The sequence below is a fragment of the Pezoporus occidentalis genome, unplaced genomic scaffold (genome assembly GCF_034315485.1).
Source record: "Pezoporus occidentalis ecotype Australia unplaced genomic scaffold, CSIRO_AGI_Poc_V1 ctg77, whole genome shotgun sequence".
Taxonomy (NCBI): domain Eukaryota; kingdom Metazoa; phylum Chordata; class Aves; order Psittaciformes; family Psittacidae; genus Pezoporus; species Pezoporus occidentalis.
This window is the reverse complement of record NW_026916126.1, coordinates 3178877-3201906: the sequence shown is the minus strand read 5'-3', so window position 1 is coordinate 3201906 and position 23030 is coordinate 3178877. Positions and strand designations below refer to the sequence as shown.

Genomic DNA, 23030 nt, shown 5'->3' with positions numbered 1-23030 from the left:
AGTCTTCCAAGTGCAAAATTCCCTGCACTGCAAAACCCAGGTCCAGCTTGGTATGCAGTACTCTGACTGTTCTCACATTGTGTAGGCAGTACACAGTGCCACATGACAGTAAGCCAGAAAAATGCTACAGCTAAAACATGCCCCCAGTCACACTCACAGCCAGCCTTCTTCCAGGTGACAAATCCTTACACTTAGTGATCCCCTGTCCAAGTGAAATGTGGAAGCAGATGCTCTTTAAAGTCACTGTATTCCTGCATGCTGCCTTGATCAATACAGCTGTGTTCATTTACTACTTGTTTCAAGGTCCACGACAAGGTACAGCAGTGAAACTTTACCTGGATACCAGTTCTATGGGGGATCAGATGTGTGCAGGCATTGTGATCTATGCAAAAAGAAAGGAGACACCAAGACACCAGGTATAGATACACAAAAGCACAGGAAGGAAAGGACTACCTAGCTCGGCTCTTTTTGTTGGCTTTACACAAGTATAGGATTGAATAACAATAACCAAATTAAAAGGGTTTTCCATATAATGGTTCACATCTTTATAGTTAAGAGTAGCTGAGGTGGCAAACTATAAAGGACAGATCAAAACATACTGACTAATTTGTTAGGTTTTAAAGCAGGCTGGTTTGTCTCGCTTACAGCTCTATCAATGAAAGTAATCAGCTCTGAACACAGCAAGAAAGTTTATTTAGGGCAGCACCACAGGCTTCTCTCACCTCTGCTAGGCATGGGATGGTAATTTGCTGGGGGGGGGGGGGGGGGTGGATCAATTCCCTCATCAGATCCAAGTTCACTCCTGTCTTTGCTCTAAAAATCACATTCAGCAAAACACACACACAGAAACTTTTAAGTGGATAAACACTGCACAAAAGCTTACATTTTCTGCAACTGAGCACTACTGCAAGCAGAAAAACACACAGCATCATACAAGTACGTAAAGAGTCATGGGCAAAACTTGAACTCTGGGAAAATAAGCCTCCTGAAAGTCTTGCAGAACAGTGGGGGTTGGTACGTCCCCTTTCGCTTCCACTTATGTTTATATTTCATCCACACAGCTTCTTCCACTGGAAATTTAAAAAACAAAACACAAAAAACAAAGACAAAGACAAAAAAAAAACCCACAGTAAACACAGACATTCAAAGACAGGTCTGTCCCACCCCGCCAACCAATCCCAAATAGTCTTTTTACAACTTGTGTAATACCACTGTGGATCAGCTCAGTGATCCCCACACTGCATTATGTGGTCCCAAGCAGTATTCGCTCTGGAGGTATCAGAAGGAAGCAGAAAAAAAACCTGCTAATGTTTAGATATAGCTGAATGACTCAAAGAAAGGAGAGTAACTCTTCCTGAACACTGCAGACAGCTGGTAGTGTACTCACACCCCCCACAGAAAGGCTTCTAAGTCTTAAACAGCATAGTCATAGATTTATTCCTTCTCATGAGTGCGCTTCGCCCAGCTTCCAGTCGCTCTCCTCCTGGGAGATCCATTAGTCATGTTAAAGAGTATTCTTTTTTCATCTACCTACTGCTTTTAAGATTCATTTCACAGCATGATTTTTAAAATTTTAAAAGGGAAAAAATCCACAACATTTGACTGTATGAAACTACCATTGACCAAATAATCCAGTTTTGTTTTGTTTTTTTTCCTCTGTAAGAGTTTTTCTAAACACAAGGAAGGGCAAAGGAAAAGAAATTAACAGTCAAATCCTGAGAAACCAGACTTTTAATTTTATTTCTAAATGACAGATCTGGATCCTGCAGTCAGACTGTCTGCCTTCACGTTTCAAGAAAGAGTCAATGGCACCTACATGTCAGAAGCCTGTTTTCACACCTCATTGTCAGCCTAAACATAGGGTTATGTTTTCTCTCATTCTCATTTCCTAGATGCCACAAAAGGCTGAAATGGAACAGTAGAGCATTTCCTACCCTACTAAGAAACCAAAAGTTTAATTAAAAAAAAAGTGAGATGCCTTTCCACATTAACACATTCATCTGTTTTCATATTCATGGGAGGCAAAAACTGTCTCGTTACCCTCACAGGGAACAACTTTTCCTAAGTGGATGATTTTACAGAAAGGATTGCTGTTTGAAGAATATAGAACCCATAAAACAATAAGTAAAGGTCACAATATTTACTGGCATATGGAAAATCGAATTCCACATTAACAAAATAACCTAAGTACAGCACATTCCATGGTAAATGGATTAAGACCTCACACACACTTCAGAAGACACATCTAAGGGCATTACAGCTTTTCTTTTATGAATTCCCAGCTTCAACATTGCCCCCCAGCACAATCATCACCTTAAAATATTAAATCCCAGCCCACCTGGGCCTGCAGAGATGTGCAGAGCATGCCTGGAGAAGAACGGCAAGTATATACTGACCCTTATGTGCACATCACCACTGACCTCTTCCAAAGGTCGAGCCGCAACCTCATGCTGCTTAAAATATAAATACCATTTGGAAAAGCCACATAATCAGGGTAAAGTACACAGGTAAAGCAAACATACAAATGCACTCTGGATCTCTGTGGCCAACCCTGGCACTGAGAAATACTGTCACAGCCTTCAACTAATTTTACCAATCAGCACAAGTCAGTATGAGCAGGTTTCTTTTTTGGAGTGCTTTTTACAGTCAGGAGGAATGGTTACGATTTCTCAGGAGGCATTTTTCCCAGCTGCCAGGCTTGGCTTTTCAGTCCAGTGTCCTGCCCCACTGCCCAGCCCCAACCACAGCACTGCAGGCTCTGCTTGCCTCCTACCCAAGCTACATCCACCCCTGCAAACACAGCCAGGGGTTTGTCACATCATAAAGCAGCATTTGATTACAATCCTCAAACACAATTTGAACTATTTAGAAAACACAAATTATAGCAGTATTTAGCCATTCCATTATTATGTTATAACATGCTGTCAAAAGAGGTTTTGCTTTTCAGTGTACATACTGGTGAATAGAATATATTTTCACCCATATACAAAGCACTGGCTGATTTTTAGATAAAGAAAAATAGGTAAAACCAAGCACACTGTTAACACTTTCTGAAATTAAAGGCATTAACTATAACTGCAACCAGCACTTGATGCCTTCCAAAGGAAAGGATGTTTGCTTTCAGCAGTGCAATAACCTGGATTATGACTTGAAATGCTAGTTACTACAAAGATGGGCATGAGCTACTGAGGTGGAGGGAACTCTTAATTACTAGACTTAAAGCTCTGCCTATTGTTTGAGTCTTAAAAACAGCCAACTATGCTCGTGTCTCTCTTTTGGACATGGAAAAAAAAAACAAAAAAAAAAACAAAAAAAAAGCCACCAAACCAACAGAAAAGGAATATACACTTAAAAACACCCCACCCTTTTCTCCTTTTATTGAATGCCTTTCCTCCTACAACATGAAATATTTACCCCAAATACTAAACAGCTGAATGTATATAGATCCTTTACAGGCACCTGCATACCAGAAGTCTTACTAAAGACCGCTTACTGACCAAGTAGTTTGCTTCACTTTAGATTTCTGATAGGCATTCAGACACCAAGAACAACATTCAGAGACTCCTTGAATCATACCCAACTTTGCACCATCAGTGTGACTCTTTTCAGAGGCTGGACTTTCCCTATGGACTAACCATTCTTTCCACAGCACTATTTCTAAGGCGGTTCTGCAACTATGGTCCTTTTATCAAAGTCCAAAATGCTCTTCATGGATGATGATCGATGATGATGATTGATGATAATAATAAAGCAACTTCATTCAGCACACATGGGACTCTTGAAATCAAGAGGACTTACACATAAACCTGAGTATTTTAGTGAATAACAGAGGGCTAGAAAGCACTGAGGCAGAGGTAATTTTTGCTAGGGAATGATTTTGCTCTTGAGGACAAATATTTTTCCAAAGCTGGAAACCTCTGGAGGTGTTTTCTTTTGCCTCTTCAGAACATCAAATTTATTACAAAGTTACCACATAGTGTTCCAATGCATTCATTAGTTTGGAAGTACTGTGTTAAAGGCCAGTGGGAAACCAAGGAAACAAAAAATAAACTCTCACCAGACCAATCACTACCTTAACAGTTTTGCCTTCACCATAGTAGAGGCATGCTACTTCACTAAACTGAATATGACAGTGTAGGTCAGGAATAGGGAAGAAAGCAAGCAATCAGACACTACTTTGCTCAGAAACTATTTAATACATAATAAAAGTCTTGATCACCACTACTAACAAAATATTAAGGTTTACAGCACTTACTCCCCATAAGTAGCTATCTGTGAAGGCACACTACTTATACACTGGCACACCTGCATTTTTGGAGTGTTGAATTCATGGAACATTCCTTAATTATAGATTATTCCAAGATCTTCATTTCAGAGAGATTTTAAAGAGCTTTACACCACTGAAATAACATCTGCATGACAGTCAAATAATCTCAAACTGAATTAACACTGACCTATGGGTGTATTTTTGTATTAGCACTTAAAGGTTTAGACTTCAAACACAAAGACGAACACTGAGGCAGGGAGCTGAAAAGACAACTGAGGTTTGAAGAAATGTCTATCTTTTATGAAAGTTTTTAGGTTAACAGGCAAAGAAAAGTTCTTGAAATTCTTACCAAGGCTTAAGGAAGAGATGTAGGTTTCTAAGCACAGGTGCCAAGTATCATTTTTAAACTCTTCTAAGATCCACATAATCCACATGGGACTGACAGATTTGACACCAGAACACTGGGAAATCTATACCTTTTGAGAGTGGTGGCTCCAGACTAAGAGAAATACCCTAGGGTGCCTAAAGTGACAATAAATGCTCAGATACCTGAGTAGCCCCACTAGTCTACAGCATTTAATTAAAGCAGAGAAGATTACAGCTGGGATTAGTACCAGCCTAGTCCCTCCACCCTACCAGCCAGTTCATATGGTGGATGGCCACATGATTTCAATGTGAAGAAAAGAAAGCGGCTTTCTCAGAGTAAATATCTGGAGTACTTTGCATGGTATTGGTCCAACAAATAACTGAAGAAACTTCTGGGACTAGAGACCATGAGAGAAGGAGGCATACTAAAAACTGAGCTGCACAGAAGGCAGATAGAAGATAGCAGCATGAAAGGACCAGGCCTCCACAATGCATCAAGGAATTTACATCGCTGTGTCCCACTATCTCTCTGTGATGGCAATTTCTCTATTTATAAAATAAAATATAAAAAAAAAAGCAAAGTCAGGCCCCAGTATGGAAGAGCACACATTACAAACTCAAAACCCAAGATTTTAGTTATCAAATACATTAACTACCTGATACACACACTTCTGGAAAGCGTTTCCTACCTGCATAGAGCTAGTACCCTTTTCTCCACGACTGCTGCCATTACTGATGGGGATCACCATGACACCATGCACAAAGGTAAAGTAAGCATGCATTAAGACTCTAAAAGTACTCCACCTTACTGTATTTCAATGTTTATTAAGTCTACTCTGCCCACTGGCAGTACTTCAAATTTCAGATTCTTATTAGGAATGAAATAGGTCAACCCAAAATATAGCCACAGCTGATCTACAGAAATAAACACTAAGCCAAAAGGAAATTGTTCTCCTTTGGCCTTTATTATTTTCACCACAGTATTTCTGTTAGACAGTCAAAAGCACATTTAATACAAAACAGAATTTAGTATTCAGGAATCTGAAATAAAACCATGTCAGGAAAGCCAATCATTGCCAACAGAAAAGACCACTAGTGTAAAGTAGTTTCAATACTTCGATTCTTCCAACTTCTACTGAGTGATGCCCAGCAACCAAAACACACCCAATACAAAATAAATCAGCCTTGGCTAGAGTCTGGCTTCTGACCTGATTACATTCTTCTTCCCAAAACAACCTCTCATCAGCTAGAAAGGCTGCATCAAGAACTGCCCAATATAACCAGGGTCTTTAGCAAGCTTACACAGCTGCCTCCACACACAGAAACTGTCACTTCCACCTCAAGAACTGCAAAGCTGTCTGTGCTGAGTTAACATCTGAACAAGCCTGCAATAGGATCCCTACATAATTTAGGATTGCATCCAGATCTGAAGCTGGAAACTAGGACTCCAGAGAAAAAGAAGAGCTGTTACCCTCCTAAAAATTGGGCAGCAGCTCTTAAATGCCTGAGAGACCACTCCAGAGAGCAGTCCTAGCCTCTCACCCTCTGACAAAGCAACAGAGTGACTTGGTGGGGTATGGGGGGAAGTAAGCAGCAAAAACAACCCCACGAGATCATGGTGGAAGAAATAAAGAAATTTGACAAACTGCATATTCAAGACGTGAAAGACAGATCCCAGGAAGCAGTAAGCAAGGCCAGCAGAGATGTGCTGCAGGAATTTGGAGCAAGAAGGCAACAGGGAGTCTGAAAATCAGTGGGTTGAAGAGATGAACCTGCACACCCCCACACTCCTCTATCTGAGCCCAAACCCTTTCAAAAAACTGCTGGCTTAGTTTATAGCTGAAATAATGTCAGCATCTACCCAATTACATTCAGGTCTGTTGGCTATCTACACAAGGCACTCAGGAGTAAAGACCCACAGGCCCCACCCAAGGCAGATGTGCTTACATAAACATAAATCCAAGGAAACCTAGGAACAGTTAAAGGCCCTTTTTATGCCCTTCATGCCTCCTCTCTTTCCCCTCCCTTCCCCAGTACATCTAGTATAGAAAAAAAAAAGGTTAGATGTACAATAAAGAAAACCTGATCTAATTACACTGGAAGTACAAAAACGGAATACACGAAGACTAAGTGTTGCTAGTACAATTACTTCATCTCTCATCCAACGCAGCATTAAATTTACCTGCTCGTTACTGTAATTTGGCAACTGAATCAAATGCTTAAAAAGAGCCCTGACAAACCACACAATGAGTGGGATTAAACGAGGAAGAGGAGGAGGATGTGAGAAAGAAAATTGCACCAAGAGATCAAGATTAAGTTGGAGACGCACAAATTCACCTGCCTGAGAAGATCCACCCTCTTCTAGAGAGTATCTGCAAGCTGAAGTTTAATGCAAAAAACACGGTGGAGAAAAAAAATTCCTGCTTTGTAACCAAGTTGCATGTGCTTGGCACCACTAGAACTTGTTAAACAAAGCTGCTGTCAGACACCCTTGCGGAGAGAATCTGTATCACTGCAGTGTGTTTTTAATTTGTATAACAATTATTCTCTGGTTTAGAAGCACGTAGCTCATGAGGAATCACTGGCTACCCAGAGCAAACGCATATTGAAAGCGCAGGTACTGGCTTTCTGCTGTTTACACCCTCTGTGGTATATGTAATTCCACCAGATCTGTGAACTCCAGACACCACATTAACTACAAAAGATGGAGTCTTCCAAGATACGAGGGCCATTTACCAAACAATAGCATCCAAAATAATTTCAACACAAAGAATCCTACTTTAACACTGTTCTGGAACTAAGGAAGAAACGCGGTAGGGCTCCCCTTTCATAAGAGCATATGGCATTTTAAAAAGCAGAGCATTACAAATTCCACCAACAGCTACTGAGTCACTCAATAGAGGCTCAAGTTATCTTAGCTCTGTCTCTCCTACCTAGGCACACGCTCCACAGCAAGAGGAAGACCAAAGTTCCCTGTGGTCATAAGGAAACAAGTTACATCTCGTTTATATTATTCACACTTTTGATGAGTTTTTCAGACAAAGACAATGACAGCTCAGCACTGCCAAGTTTACTCACTGTCCATTGCTGGGGGGAGAACTCGAAGAACAAGAAGTTCCCTGTGTGGAGCATCCTAGATCGCCTGTGCTTTACCAACATGCAAAACATATGTCCTGCCAAACCATTTTAGGCATACTGCACACAAAAGAAAACATTTCAGGAAGCTGAATGGTATTTCTTTTCTGTTCACACAGAGTGACAGACCACCACAGCCCATAAATTTTCTGGTACTTCGCCTCTAATACTTGCTAGCAACGCATTCGCCAGTATAGGGAGCCAGGAACTTGACTCAGATTTTAATTCATTCCTTATCATTCTGCAAAACTACTTCAGCACCCACCAGCTTCGTGCAATGGCTGCAATACCAAAAAGGCAAGCAGTCCTCTGCTGGAGAAAGAAACAGCACTTGCATTTAAATTCTGTGGGCACACATCAACTAGCCTCTGAATGGGGTTTAGCCAGCCTTTCAGCTTTTGTTTAGTGCCCTCCACACATTGCTGGTAGTTACTGCTGCTGGCCAGGGCAACTCTAAGGTACTTTGGCTGGTCATCAGGAATTAGTTCTCTGCCACAGAAATTCACCAAGAGCCAAATGGATGAAAAAAATAGCAAACCAAAGGAAACTGGCACCATGCTCTTTCCGGGAGCTGGGTTCAGGCTTCAGTTTTGGGCCTGATCTCTAAGGTAAACACACCTTCAAGGCTTTGTTCCACCTTCTGCATGGAACGCACATGGAAATGAATTCATCACAAGCAAGTTATTTCACACACTTAAACGAGGAAGACATGAAGCAGTCACTAAATAAAAGGATCCTTTGTCAGAAAAGCAAAAATACCAATATATCCTTGCTGGAGTCAGTCTGACACACAGATTGAGCGGCATTGCCCTGTGCTCGAATTCACAGCACGCAAGGCTTCCAGAGTGGAGCAGGCTTGGAGCATGAGTCTCTACCAAAATAAAATTGCAGTGTGTGCAGCTGAAGAGGGTTTCAAGAGGACACCTAACCCACCTGTCTCCAACATTTGACATCCAAGCTTCTCCAAAACCTTTAACTTATTTTCATCTTGACCACTTGCCCCCGCAACCACTTCCCACACAGTTTTTACACAGCAACAGAAGGAATGAGCAGGACAGCCAGAACTTCTGTTCTCTGGACCCTCCCTGCCCTTGTCCACATCTTGTAAGGGTGCATTTCCCACCAGGAGCCCAGCACTCTGGTTCCCAGTGCAGGAGCACCAAAACCCAACCCTTCTCATATGCATCTGCCAGGATATTTTCTTTTTGAATTCTTTCCAGCAACAGAAATTTCACAACTCCCATTTGGCAACAGAAAGCTTTTTCCAGCTTTCCAGCTCTTCCTTCTGCATCTTAAAATCCATAACTTCTTGTCCTCTCTACAGCCGCACAGAGAGCAGTTGATTCCCTTCTCCTGCAGCAAGCTTTCAGGTATCCTCTATGTAAACCAACTTCCATTCTGTAAACCTTCCTTTTGGTAATGTTTTCTTGACGTACATGTGAATTTTTTCACTCAAGTTTTCTTACAGCTTTGTCCCCAGAAAAAGGTGTTGCTGAAAAGGTGATGCTTTTAGTAGCATGCCATAGCCCAGCTCATGCCCAGTAGACCCATTCTGCAGGAGTGTGTATGCACCCCAGCCTAGTGTGCGTGCATCCCCACCTAGTGAGCTTGCTTTTTACTTTAGGGGTCAGAGAGGAGAAAGGTTTGGGGTTGGGGTTTTGGGGGAGTTTAGTTGGTTGGTTCAGGTTTGTTTTTTTTTTTGCAACCACTTAAGACTGACTCACATTGAAGTCTGGAAACTGCTGAGTGGAAGCATTACATTTTTGGTTATTATCAAAACAGGTATTTGGCCCGAATACAGTCAAACCTAAGGCTAACTTTTCCTTTAGATGTTTTGCCAAACTAGCTGTGCTAATGAGTAGTATTAAAGAAGACACTCCATCATAAATCCAGAGGTACAAATTAACGTAGGCAATGATATCACCAAAAACTGAGGCTGGTCTGTAAAATCTGGTTAATCTTATTCAAAGAGAGGGATTAAGAGTACCGGCAAGCAGACTCCTCCCTTCCACACTAAACTGCAGTCCCACTAGAAAAGATGCTGCCAACATTTATCAGTGTTGGTATTCCTATTGCACTGGGGAGGAGCAAGGAGCCAACTAGATAGGAGGTAAGCAGCCAGTTTTATCTGCGCTGTGACAAAATGCTCTCACTGAGGAGTACTCCACTATTCCACTAATTCCCACGCTGTTCAGGAAGAAACCTGAACACACAAAGAAAAGGAAATAAAAGGATGTTACGTTCTTTTGCTGTAGAGAAAGGTATAGAAAATACATTACCTGAATGAGGTAAGGCTCATAGTGGGTTGCATGCGGCAGGTGAGTGATGATGAACACTGACTATCTGTTTTTTACTGTGAAATATAACCAAGATGACACTGTCAATGGCAGTTCTTCAGGTAAACAGCAAAAACCTTCTTTTTTTGCCAGTAAAGCTAATGATACTTTTGGATCCTGGAAAGCTACAAAACCTGCTTTCCAAGCTATTACATAAAATTCCCTTAATATCACCACTACTTTGGTCAGCTCTCTTTCTCTAGTATGATATTGCTACTGAAAAGCCAATATACTACTCCAGCAGTGTATACCATAAAAAACCTGTAGTACACAAATTGGAATGAAAGTTTTCAGCCAGAAAAGGTTTTCCTTATTGGTAAGTTGCTAGCAAAAGCTTATAAATTAAGAAACAGAAAAGTATCATCAAGCGGGCTTTGCTATATGCACAGATGCACACAGGAGAGCTTGCTAGCAGTATACATCTAACAGCATAAGCATACGTATGTGTTTAATGGACATATCTTCATTCTAAGAATATATGCTGCAAAGGCCTTTCCCATTAGTTAATCTACGGCCCTCAATTCCCAGTCACAGCTACAGCTGCAACAGGCAAGCTGAAGCAATGCCATTTGTAACCAGTTTTCATTTCAAGTGCAACACTGAATGCCTTTTCAGGGCTGAGCAGGACCCAGGCTGCAAGCAAGCACATCTGTACCAGGTCAGAAAGGAGGTCCACCCCCATCTCACTACACGTCCCTGGCAGCAGCAAGGCGACAATGGCCAGGGAAGAACAGAGAACCAGACCAAGCGTACTGTGCCTAACCTCCCAGCGTCTAGTAATTTGCAGCCAAGGCACTTCTCAAGGTACAAGACGCACAGCTATCTTTAGAGTTCGGCTTAAGACACACTGCCGTAATGTTAGAAAATGAATGCAAATTCAGTCCTTTCAGAGCAGGCAGAGGGAGGGGGCTTGTTGAGTGTTTTCTGGTGAGTATTTGGACAGGAAAGCCTGAAAGGAATAAAGCAGCATTCAGCAGTGATAGGTCTCATATCATCACAGAAAGATACTGGGAAAAAAACACTACTGGAGAGTCAAGCTAGCCAGGTTAGTTTCCACCATCAAAACCAGTACACCTTGAAAGGACAAAAAGCAAACTGCACTACTCAAAGTACATCATATTTCAGATTAGTCCATCTCAATTCTTAAGAGAGGGCATGTAACTATCCTTGCCACAGTGCTAGATCTGTACTCAAGTAGTTGTCTTCTCCACGGATCACAGTGACACCATACACAAACTCAACATGAAAAACATTTACAAGTTTCAGAGAGTTAGTTATGAGCAGAGGCTGCTGAAAGGCATGGCACTGTCCCACTGCCACAGGTTGGCCAGTAAAGCAAAAGACAAGATGAAAACTTCAAAACACAAAATACAGAGAACCAACTCAATCCTATGATCCAAGTGATGGGAATATTTCACTGAAAATGGGGAGTGCCAGTAATCAGTAAGGATCTGGAATCTCGGCCAAATTCCCACAGCTGCTTGTAATTTTAACTAAAGGTACATTACAGGAAAAGTTAATTTAGAAAAAAAAATAAAGCCTTGAAATACAGATGCCAGACTCATCCTGCCTGGGAAGAGAAGGGCTCCAAACCTCTGAGCAACCCCAGGAAGCTGTTTGAAGGTGTCTCTCTCTGCTGTGACCACCAGAAGCCCACTGCTCAGCAGGCCTGGGTGGTTTGGGTCATGGCATCTTCTCTGACCTCAAGAAATGAAAACCTTCTTTTCCCTTTGGTTTCAGCCCTCTCACAACTCAAACTTAAAGCACAGGCTGGCTATATCGTTAATAACGCAAAGGCCACAGGCACCAACGGAAGGCAAGAGAAGTTCAGCTCAGACACACTGGTAGGGAACCCAAGACTGCAGCAAAGCATTTGGAGCAAGAATGCCCACATAAAAGTATACAGCATGCAACATAACATTGGATCAATCAATCACAACTGCATCTGGGAGATGACTGCTTGCATTAGGCATTAAATTTGCATATATCAACCATATAGCCGCACATCTCTGCTCAGTTGGGAGGAGAAACAATGTTCGCACTGAAACCTGATGGAAGGCTACCAGTCAGGCTAATGGGTTTAAAAACCCACCTTTATCAAATAAGCTGATTATAGCTGTGGTATTTAATGGCGTGGCAGCCGCTCTCAAAATCTGGGTTCATAAGCAGTCTAGCCTTTACTAGCCTTTACTTTAGCAGCCTAGCAGAAGACTGAAAACTGGTAACACTAAACCATCATATGAATTATGTTAAAAGGAAAGAAAGGTTGATTTTGAACCAGTACATAATGCACACATTTCCACCATCACGTTCTCCTGAAAAGACCAAATCTGCATTTGAAGTACCGACAGCTTCAAATCTTTAGGGGAAAAAAAGCTTTCTTTGCACAGAGTCAAGCTTAGGCAAGTCTTGCAACAGTAATTACAGACACTGCCTCCCCAAGCCATCTGCTGTGGCATTTATAACTTCTGGAAGGGCAGCCAGCAGAGCTGGTGGAGGAGAAGAGACACACATACCTCAGAAACCCAAGCCAGGCTTCTCAGAAAAGCTGTGATGCTGGTCTGACCCTAACAGGAACTTACATCCTGGTTATCCAGACCTCCTTCAGCTTGCAGATAGTGCTGATGTTCACATACCGAAGGAAACGGCTGGGTCTGCAGATTTGTCAGATCAAAGGGAGTTAGGAGCCCAATCTCAAGGCAACTTGTAACCCTGAGCAAGACCAGCGGGGAAAGAGCTCAGCTGGAAGAGTTCGACCAGGACTTCATCCCAAAAATGAACAAACTTGTGCTCTGAAGTCAGTGTAAGCAACCCAACTTTCACATGTGGACAGACTTTGAAGACACCAGCACAGCCAATAGCTCTGCATATCTCTTCTCCAAGAAGGGATGCCTGTAACATGGGCAGAATAATTCAAACAAGCTAAGTTCATCCTTTATGAGGATGCATAGGGTCCAGCCTGATGTACTCACTTACATAGTGACAACCAGTGCATCTGCCAAATGTTTTCATCAGCAAACCACAGCTAGCAGAAGAGGTGGAAGGACACACTCACCCACCGCTCACTCACACAGCCCCGAGTTCTAGCGGCGGGCCATGCTGCAGGTACTTTGAAAATCCAGCTTTCACAGTACAGCTGGAAATAATGCCGATTAATTGTTTTGCCATCCGTAAAACATTACAATACCCACTTCATAGGGTTGTCGCAAGTATGATTTAACATCTCCGAAGAAATTTGAAGAATAAACAATGGCTGTTATTCTGAGTACCACAGAATTTGGAAGGCTCTCACATGAATTCTGCACAACCGTACATGTGTGACAGCTTCAGCACCAACAGATTATTTTCCCTCACAAAAAAAGCCTCCCAATAGCTCATTTGCTCTGGGCAACACTTTATTCAGAAATGTATTTTATTTTGCTTGTTAATATATCCTAAATTGCCATCAACTTTGACTATTTAATTAATAGATTCAGGTGTTGTTTCTAGTCTCTCTTAATTATGGGAAACATTGCCTTTTTGACAAAGAACTCAGTTTAAGCTGTCAGGGCTCCCAACCAGCACACTGTAATTACCTAAGTAATGCTAACACACAAGAACAACAACAGGGGGGAAAAAAAGCAACTAAAAATTTCACTGAAATCCCATTTCCTTTACAGCAAATGAGAAAGTCTGTCTGCATGGAGAAGAGGTGCTACACACAGAAAGAGGCCAATGTCATACTGCTGATGCCTGCCTATTAAAGAGCTCTTAACACTGATGCATAAACATTGTAAAGATTTTAATTAGGTTTGCTTTTACTTTTTCCCCATGAATATACAAGTACACAGGAGATGCTGGATTCTAGGAGTTCTGCTATACACTCAGATCTACCTCTTCTGAAAGGAAAACTTCAACCGCTTCACTCCAAATGTATAAGGCATCTACATGCCTTTTCATTCTCATAAAACATAAATAGCTCAACATCTACTCCAAGGATAAGCATTTTTTTTTTTCTGAGCAGTCTCAAACTACAGCAGTAGTCACAATTAGGCAACAAGGATATGCCCCGAGTGAAGATGGATCTGGCTGAGAGAACTAACGTTTCCCCTACACAAAGCTTCAAAGGCTCTTTAAAGTCTTTGGGACACAAACCACATTTTTGTTTGGAAAGCAAACACTACATTACTGATACTACTGCAAGATAAACAACAGCACTAGGACTAGTCAGTACACCAGCTTTTATTCCCCAAGACATGACAGGAAGTTTCTTCTCTTTATTTCACTCTAGGTCTCCACCAACAAACTAGAACCAATGGGTGCACAAAAAATGCAGCTTAGCAGTACCATGCCTCACAAAGAGTAGGTCCCAAGTTCCCCAAATCCCAGGGGAAGCAGCAGCCCAAAATTTTGGTCCTGCTCTCCCTACAAAATACAACATGTTGCATGCCTGAGAATAAGCAAAGGGAGTGGGGAGGAGGGGGGGGGGGGCACAAAAAAGCAACATGAGCACCTAGGCTATTTGGCCAATAGCACACAGCAAGAAGATGTACCATAGATCCCAGCTTTTCCTCAGTTTATGTCTCACAGAGATCAACAACTTTAGGAGAAAGTTCAACATGCCAAGACTATATCGACCCCCTCATAAAACACCAGCATGAAGCAGAAAGGCAAGACTGATTGAATCCCTTCAACATTAGCCTGACAGGCAGCATCCTCTCATAGTTTGACCTGTGCATAGTTTCTATACAGCTTACCTTGTCTTTTCCCTGGCAGGTATCATAACCTCCACCCAGGACTTCCTTGGTAAAGCAAGAGGGTACCCTGGCACAGCCAATCACCACGCTCTCCTCCTAAAACTGTTTGGTTTTGCATGGGTTTACAGACAAAAGAAAAGCTGCTGTGGTACTTGGTTCCTTTTTACAATACTGAATACCTATTTGGCAGAGGACAAGAACCCAAGCCTCCTGCTTCCCAAGACAGATGTCCCATCTACTAAACTTCAGTTGTGCTGTCTGTTCCATGGAAGGTTAGACAGGCACAGATAAAGACACAGCAGAAGGAGGTATTGTTGTGAAGAACCAGACCCAAAAGTAACACTCCTAGACTGATCTCTACAAAAGAGACAAGCTTTATTTCATTTTTGCTATGACATGTGTGTAATAGTTCTAAATGCCCAGCTTCTCATCACCATCATGTCTTGCACCCTCCTAAATGTGCCAAAGCTCAGAGGCACAAGGAAACTTTACACATAAACAGTAAGCATCCACTGATTTTAGCAGCATCAATTAAAAAAAATAAAAAAAAAAAGAGGAAAAAAAAGCAAGCAGGGGTTTGCTTCCTTTTTAACCATTTGAAATTTGGACTCCTACAATAAAACAAAACAGGAAACAGAGATTAGTGGTTTGGTGCTCCAGCAAATTAAACACTCCCTAGAATATATTGGTTATACCTGTAAGACCCTGTGTCCTAGTGATAACTGGTCCCTAATTTAGGTGGTAACTCGCTCCTCGAATCCTAACATGATCATGCATCAGATGGCAAACTGATTTTCATGTAACACATTTAACACATTTAAGAGTATTTTCACCAAGCACACAGCAGAGGCCTTGGGATTAGTGTTTCTTTTTTTTTTTTCATTTTATGTTGGTTAGTATCACAGGTAAATAAAAACTTTGGATAATGCCTTCTAATGCCTCTCTATTCCCTTCCATTCAGCCTTGCTTACAAAGATGGTATCAATTCCTTCTTAAGAGCTACCCACAAGCAAAAGTTCCCTGGTATTAGCCTGAAACACAAGCATAGACAGACACTCTTTATTACTAGTGGCTCATCACCAGAAGGTAATGGAACAGTCCGAGATACAGGTACTTTCTGGTTTCACTTTGCTTTTCGTCATTTCTTCTGTTCTATATCTCACAATACTCAAGATAGTGATTACCTAGTCACCTGTTCTTTGTTTGGACGCTTACTATAAACAGAGTAACACGCATGCACCAACACTCAGTATTAAAACTCAAAATAAAGAAAACTGAAAGAACAGAACATTTTTAGCCTTTACAGATGACAGCTACATTTCTTTGTCAGTACCTTGGCCACTCCTATCAATAATTATGTTCTCATAAGGTAGAGGAGCAAGACTGATGCTGGGCAACTTCTTTCTTCAAAAGAAGTGTGACCAGCAGGTCAAAGGATGTGATTCTGCCCCTCTACTCTGCTTTTGTAAGACCACACCTGCAATACTGCATTCAGCTCTGGGACTCCCAGCACAACATATCCCACAACATGGATATGTTGGAGCAAGTCCAGAGAACGCCACAAAGATGCTCAGAGGGCTGGAGCACCTCTGCTACGGAGACAGGCTGACAGAGCAGCGGTTGTTCAGCCTGGAGAAGAGAAGGCTCCAGGGAGATCTTACAGCAGCTTCCAGTACCTAAAAGGGGCCTACAGGAAATCCAGAGAAGGACTTTTTACAAGGGCATGTAGGGACAGAACAAGAGGGAATGGCTTCAAGCTGACAGGAGGGCAGATTTAGGTTAGATACAATGAAGAAATTCTTTACTGTGAGGGTTAAGAGGCACTGGCACAGGTTGCCCAGAGAAGCTGTTGCTGCCCCATCCCTGGAAGTCTTCAAGGCCAAACTGGATGGCGCTTTGAGCAACCTGGTTTCGTGGAAGGTGCCCCTGCCCATGGCAGCGGGGTGGAACTAGATGATTTTTAAGGTCCCTTCCAATCCAAACCATTCCGTGATTCTACGAATGCAAACATTCTTGTGGTTTTTTGTATTTGCAGAAAGCCTAGAAGCAGCCTACCACAATTTATGGCTATCATAAATTTAGTATAGGTGAACTTATTACATTAAGCAGCAACACTTTGTTCACACCAGTCACCCACAAAACATAAGCCCCAAATCCAATTATTCCGTAATAGTTTTCTAAGTAAACAAAACACCATTTAGGATTTGAAAACAATGCATCTTTCTGCAAACAGAGGCAGAAAAAAAAAAAACAGCAAAAAAAAAACAGCCCAAGAAGCTAGCACAGGGCTATGCAATAGTTTCATTTTGTAAGAAGATTAACACAGAGCAGAAACCTTTGGCTCAGGCTGGGAAAAAAAACATACACTTGGTGCTGGAACAGAGTTCCCTGTAAAGTGGAATTTGTCCTGTTTGTTAATGCATCTCTGCAGCGATAAATCAGACAGGGAAGAAGAAACAGCATCCTTACTTCTGCCCAGCATTACTCAACTCAAGCCCCTTCTGATTTCAGTCCTTGTTAGGCACAATGCACGCACCCTCACCTGAGCTATCTGCTATGTGTTGTTGAACTGCAGCACAAAGTTTTGATAAGCAGTCCTGCCATTTCAATCATGCTCAACAGAGACAAGCTGGTCAGGTGTTTCTCCTGTGCTTGTTGAATTCAAGCTATATTTGGAGACCAACTGTTCTCTACCCTGCTTTCTCCAATTAAGCGTGTGCGTAAGAGTGGAGAGGTGAAGGTGGGAATTAAGAAAGAGATAGTGAGACTTTCTTGGAGTACATAAGGCTGTCCTTAAAAAGATTCTGAAATGTAATGCACATAGTTTTAATTGCAAAGATTCAGTAACAACAGATGTGAAGGGGAAGAAGACCAGAGCACACAGAAGGGAACCAAAAGCCAAGGCTGTTCTGAAAGTTAAAAAAGATGAGAACATTTACATTTAGCTCTAAGGGCCAGAACAAGGAACTCTAACAGGCCAACACTCACCACAGCAAAGTAAGTTCACTGCAGGTTACAACAGAAAAAAAAACAACTCTGTGGTCTTGACAGAAAAATGAATGGGATCCACCTGGGTTTGCATGGGGAAAAAATAAATTAATGTCCCTATCTGTGATTATGTTGAACTTCACTCAGAGGAGCAGCAGTTCAAGCAAAGAGCCTTGAGTGAACACCGTCACCACAAAAGAAACACTGCCAAGACAAGTGGAGAGTTCACCACTTCACTCCCAAACATGCTTGTACGTATCAGCAATTCACTAATGGCAAACATGCATTACTGTACTCCAGCCTACCTCCCTTAGAGCAGGAAAGTGGGGGAAAGGCCATGATGTTTATTTTGGACTTGAAATTAATGAGTTTGATGACATGATGAACTAATGAGATTATTATTGCTTTGAAAAAGGAGCTGCAGTATTACTGCAAACTCTGCTTTCCTGTTTCACACCTGCTCTCTCCCTGATTGAGGAGGGCAGATGAAGATTCAAAGAGCAAAACACAAAGAGCAAGAAACACGTACATATATGCCATCAAAAAGTAACAGTCTCAACACAAAACTCCCCGTAGTATACAGTCTGTTTAATATAAGGGGATAATCAATGTGTTCATCGATATAGATGCCTACACATTAGGTTAGCAGCTTATTAAACCCATCAGCATCATCTGAACAGAATACACTCACAACAGCATCCTACTTGGCTGCTGCTCTCAGATCAATCGCTCTTCTCCATTTTGCGCTCACAAGCCGCGCACGCGGGTACAGCCCGGCCCTTCGGAAACGGGCTTTCCGTCTATTATTTTTGTTCCTTTCTTTTTCGTTTCAAACCACTCTCCCACTTTCCTCCTATCCTCCCTCCTACCCTCCCCTCACGCTCGGCGCAGAGCCAAGCTGCCATCCTCCCAGCGGAGAGCCGCCAGCCAGCGCCTCCGTCCCTCCGCACCCCGAGAAGGCTGTCCATCTCCCCCCGGCAGTGCAGGCTACATTCCAGCCGGGGCCCAGCCGCGCCGGCGGGACCATTGTGCCCATCCCAGCACCGCCACCACCACCCCCCTCCGCCCCCCCCCATCCCGGTACCCGCCGCCGCCGAGCCCAGCGGGCGCACAAAGGGCTGTAGTGCCGGTGGCACCGGCACCGCGGCCAACGGAACGGACCGAGCCGAGCCGGGCCCAGCGCGGCTCGGCTCCTCCAGTGCCGCCGCAGCGGGGGACGGTGCTCTGGGGCCTTCTGAGGGGGATGCCCGGCGGAGCTGCCACCGCCGCCAGCAAAGGGGAGCGCCGAGGCGGGGGGCGCTACCCCGGCCACGGAGGGGCCGGCACGGCACGGGCAGGCTCGGCCGCCCGCCTTCCGCCCGCAGCCCGGCACCCGCGCCTCCTCGGCGGAGCGGCACCAACCTGCAGTCCTCGCCGCCGCCTCCTCGGGAACAGCCGGAGCTGCCTCTGCCCGCCTCAGCCTCCAGCCCCGGGGCGGGCGGCCTTGCGCGCCTCCGCCTGCTGCTGCCCGCGGTGCCCCCCCGGCGGCGGCGGCGGGCTCGCTCGGCGCCGCTGCCCTCGGGAGGCGGGGAAGGGGCGAGCAGGGCGGGCGGCTGCGGGAGCCTCGCTCATTGAGTGCGGCAGCCCCAGCTGTCGCCGCCGCTGCTCCCCGCAGCCGCTACTTCCTGTGCGGCGATGGTTCAGTTCCTCCCGGGCCGCTGGGGGCAGGAGCCGTGGGGCGGAGGAGAAGAAGAGGCGGGAGGTCGGGTCAGATACCGCTGGCAGCAGCGGCCGCTCCTCCCGCACGGGCTAGACCTGCTCCACCCCCGGTCAGCGCAGCAGGACCCCAGCCGACCGCTCTGGCCGCACCGCGGAGGGACGCGATGCAGCGGAGCCGCCCCTAGCGCTCCCCACTGCTGGGCGCCCGCCAGGAGGCGCCGCCGCTCCCGCTCGAGGAGCCCCTCACCGAGGCCCCTCTCCTCCGGCCACCGTTGGCGGGGAGCGGGTGTGAGGCTCGGAGCCGGTGTTCCCCGCTGGAGGGTGCGCGGCGAGCGCAAGGCCCGGGGAGGGGAGTGCCGAAACACTGAGCCCCGTCGGTGAAAGCCCACTCTCCATCTCAGGAGCGGTGCCTGCTCCCGGTCCCTCCATGCGGAGCGAGAGCCGCTTTGCTGGTGCACAGCCGCTCACCGGAACCATGGTTCGCTTTCCCCGCCGGCTGCCCTCAAGGAGAGGGGTGTTCTCCTCCGTCCGGCTGCCGCAGCGGCAGGGATGTGCGGGGCCTGCCCTTGCCACGTAGAGACCGGCGCTGCTGTCCCGCTGGGCTGGGAGCTGGCTGGTGCAAGCGGAGTTCCGGGTGCGCAAAGGGGAACGGGGCGATCTGTGTGGAAGGAACGCGAAGGTGGCACCGCGAGGAATCAATAACAGTAGGGCAGGAAACCGCTATGTAACTGCGTTAATAAATAACGACTCCATCCCGGGTCCGAGTGAGGAGCAGTGGTAAAGTCGGGGAGCGCTCTCGGCTGTAGGGGTGATGCTCCACATGCGGTAAATCGGGTGCCCTGCCAAGGACTGTACTGGTGGAAGTCCTTTACAAAAGGAGCAGGATATCACCGAGGTTATTTGATTTCGACCCAATAGAAAGCTGTCAATATCCTTGTGTTGTGTGCATCATAAAGAAGCAGGTCAAAACATACCAAAAGGAGTACGAGTTTAGTATGGTTTTCACAATAAGTGTTGAAATATATTGGGGTTGGTTTGGAATCTTGCTCGTTCTCAGGGCGTGACGGGACTGAGTGCCAGGGCTGTTGCAACTGTGTTTTCTTGCCAGAGAAATCCAACTTGGTGAGGCTTTTACAGGTGATAATGAGTAGGGGTGGAAAGGTCTGCTCCTTTCTTGGGTGCAGTATGTGGGAATGCCAAAGCTTGGAAGTTACAAATCTTTTATTAGGAAAAAAAAAAAATCTTTAAAATTGGAGCAACATTTTAAAATACTGGTATCTAGCATTATCTTTCAAACACCTTAACTGGTGCCACTAAGTAACTGGGCTTACATTTCACAATGGGGAGTGCCTGCAACTCTCGAATCTTTTTGTTTGAGATTGCATGTGTTCATTACCTCTGAAAGTCTGTTTAATTCGGTTCCAGAACAGAGATTTCGAGGAGACCACTGTTAGGCAATAACATGAAAAGACAGTGGTTACAAGTGCTCTCCAGATCATCACAGTAAAGCAAATACTACCCTTGGCAGTTGTGGAAGACTTGTAAAATGTTTTTATTAGTTATTTAGGTTCTAAATGTTCTCATCTTTCACCTGTGGTATGTAGCATTCAGAACATCATAACTTGACCTGCTTTAGGAAAGTACACACAAGTAATATCTAAATATTTATATTCTGTGTTTACTTGAAGTGCCGTAAAATCCTTAATTGCTGGCTTTTTCTGCCATCACAGAACTCACTACTGGTTTCCAGTTTTACATAAGTTCCAGTATGAGGCAGAGATTCTGCCCTTAGGTCAAGTGCATATGCTGTTTTTTCTTCTATCTCCTCCACACAGCCTCTTGCCAGCAGTTCTGACTAGCCTTATCTAGTGCTGCTCAGCCCATACTGATTTGGCCAATCACAAAATCTTTGGCTGGTTTCCTATGTTGGCAGAGCTTTGTAGTAGGCTGCCGTAAATGACAGGAGCCTCTGTGGCTTCCTGGAGAACATCACAGGTGATTTCAGTCCCTTGTGTAGCTCAGAACTGTGACAGAATAAAGGCAACTGGCATCCTCTAAGGGGCCTGGTGCCGTGTCTTCATTTGTCTTCATTTTCCACACTGTAATACACAAATAATTGTGGTTTTTTATCTGTATGAACTTTAAGCATACAAGTCTGTTTCTAAATAAGACATAATTCTTTCAAGGAAATTATCTAATAGAAGTAGCTTCTGACAGTTGGACTGCAGAAACAGAGAAGACATACTATCTTAAGTCAGAAGTTTTTTCAGATTGTATCACTAATGTGAAGACAGTTAAGCTTGCCTGGCGTGTCTCTGCTCTACCTGAATTTTAACTACAGCAAAGTATAAATTACCTGGTTTTTCTATTTTTCTAATATACTGGTAGTTCCGCTTCACAGTGCTTATAATGCTCAGAGTGTTATGCATATGACAACCAAATGATGAAAACTAAAATCTGAAAGGATGATTCGTGCACAGGGTATTTTAGCATGAGACAGATAAAGAAGAAAAAGAGAAAATACATGTGAAGTTTGGGAATAAAAGTGGTGAATACGGAAACAGTGTGAAAAAAAGAAATCCCAAAAGATAACACCTGTAAAATTTGCCAAGAAATTAATTTCCACTTTTCCTGCCCAGCTGTGTTCTAACACCTTACTGGCAGATTGCATTCTCCCTTTCTCAGCTGCTAAGGGAGCTCTGTGAAATGCTGACCATTACTTCTGGAGTGAATGAGATCAACTGTCCTGGTATTTATCCATCATCATCCCCAGGCTTAAAATGAAATCTTCCACAGAAGCAGTGTTTGCCATGTGCATGAAGCAAGATTTCAAATAAAGCACTATTAGCCTTTTCTGTTGAGCAAAAACCACTTAACATATTAACGCAGTTGAAATGTATGTAAGAGCATCAAGGAAGCAGCTGTTTCAAGTCACCCAAACAGGTCTGCAGGGTCTGCTGGAAAGAATCTTACAATGATCATCATTTGTCAATTTTTCTGAAAACATGAATACAAGTAGAAGAAGCAGATTTTCTCTCTACCTAAAGAGTCTCTTAGTTTTTTAGATGTATCGTCCCTTTTGTACCTGCTGTAGCCCCTCCCACCCCAAATCTCATTCTGTTTTCTCAAACCATTAGTTTGAAATCACCAGAGGACATTTCCACATTAGTTTTCAATACTGAGCTGTGTCTGAGTTCTGTTCAACACCTTGGTCCAAAGGCAGCTCCTCCTCACTTCTCATCAGCTGCAGTGAAGCCCTGATTAACTTTTGAAGTGAGCAGAAGCCAAGGAACCGTTTGCAGGTTTGTACAGCAGGAACTGCACCAGCCACTGGCGGGTCAAAGACACTTGAAGATAACCCTGAACTTGAAAATCTCATTTGTACTTGAAAATTCAGGGGTGCTCTGGCAAGTGCAGATACAGAGCATTGGTTATCTAAGTGAAAGCACGATATAAAAACAACACTTATATGCTTGTGTTAACACACACTATCCTAAATTTAAG

At 43.9% G+C, this 23030-nt stretch overlaps 2 protein-coding genes across 6 annotated transcripts in view; one reads left to right on the top strand and one right to left on the bottom strand.

Annotated features, from left to right (window-relative positions):
* The window catches only part of AGPAT3 (1-acylglycerol-3-phosphate O-acyltransferase 3), a 94052-nt gene extending 74691 nt beyond the window's left edge, over window positions 1–19361 (bottom strand). For all 5 annotated transcript variants that reach the window (XM_062602559.1, XM_062602558.1, XM_062602560.1 and 2 more), the window contains exon 1: window positions 19230–19361. The gene's annotated coding sequence lies outside the window, so the exon portion shown is untranslated. The remainder of the gene's footprint in view (window positions 1–19229) is intronic.
* Window positions 1–23030, top strand: part of LOC134155374 (uncharacterized) — a 422006-nt gene that overhangs the window by 326254 nt on the left and 72722 nt on the right. The window lies entirely within an intron of this gene.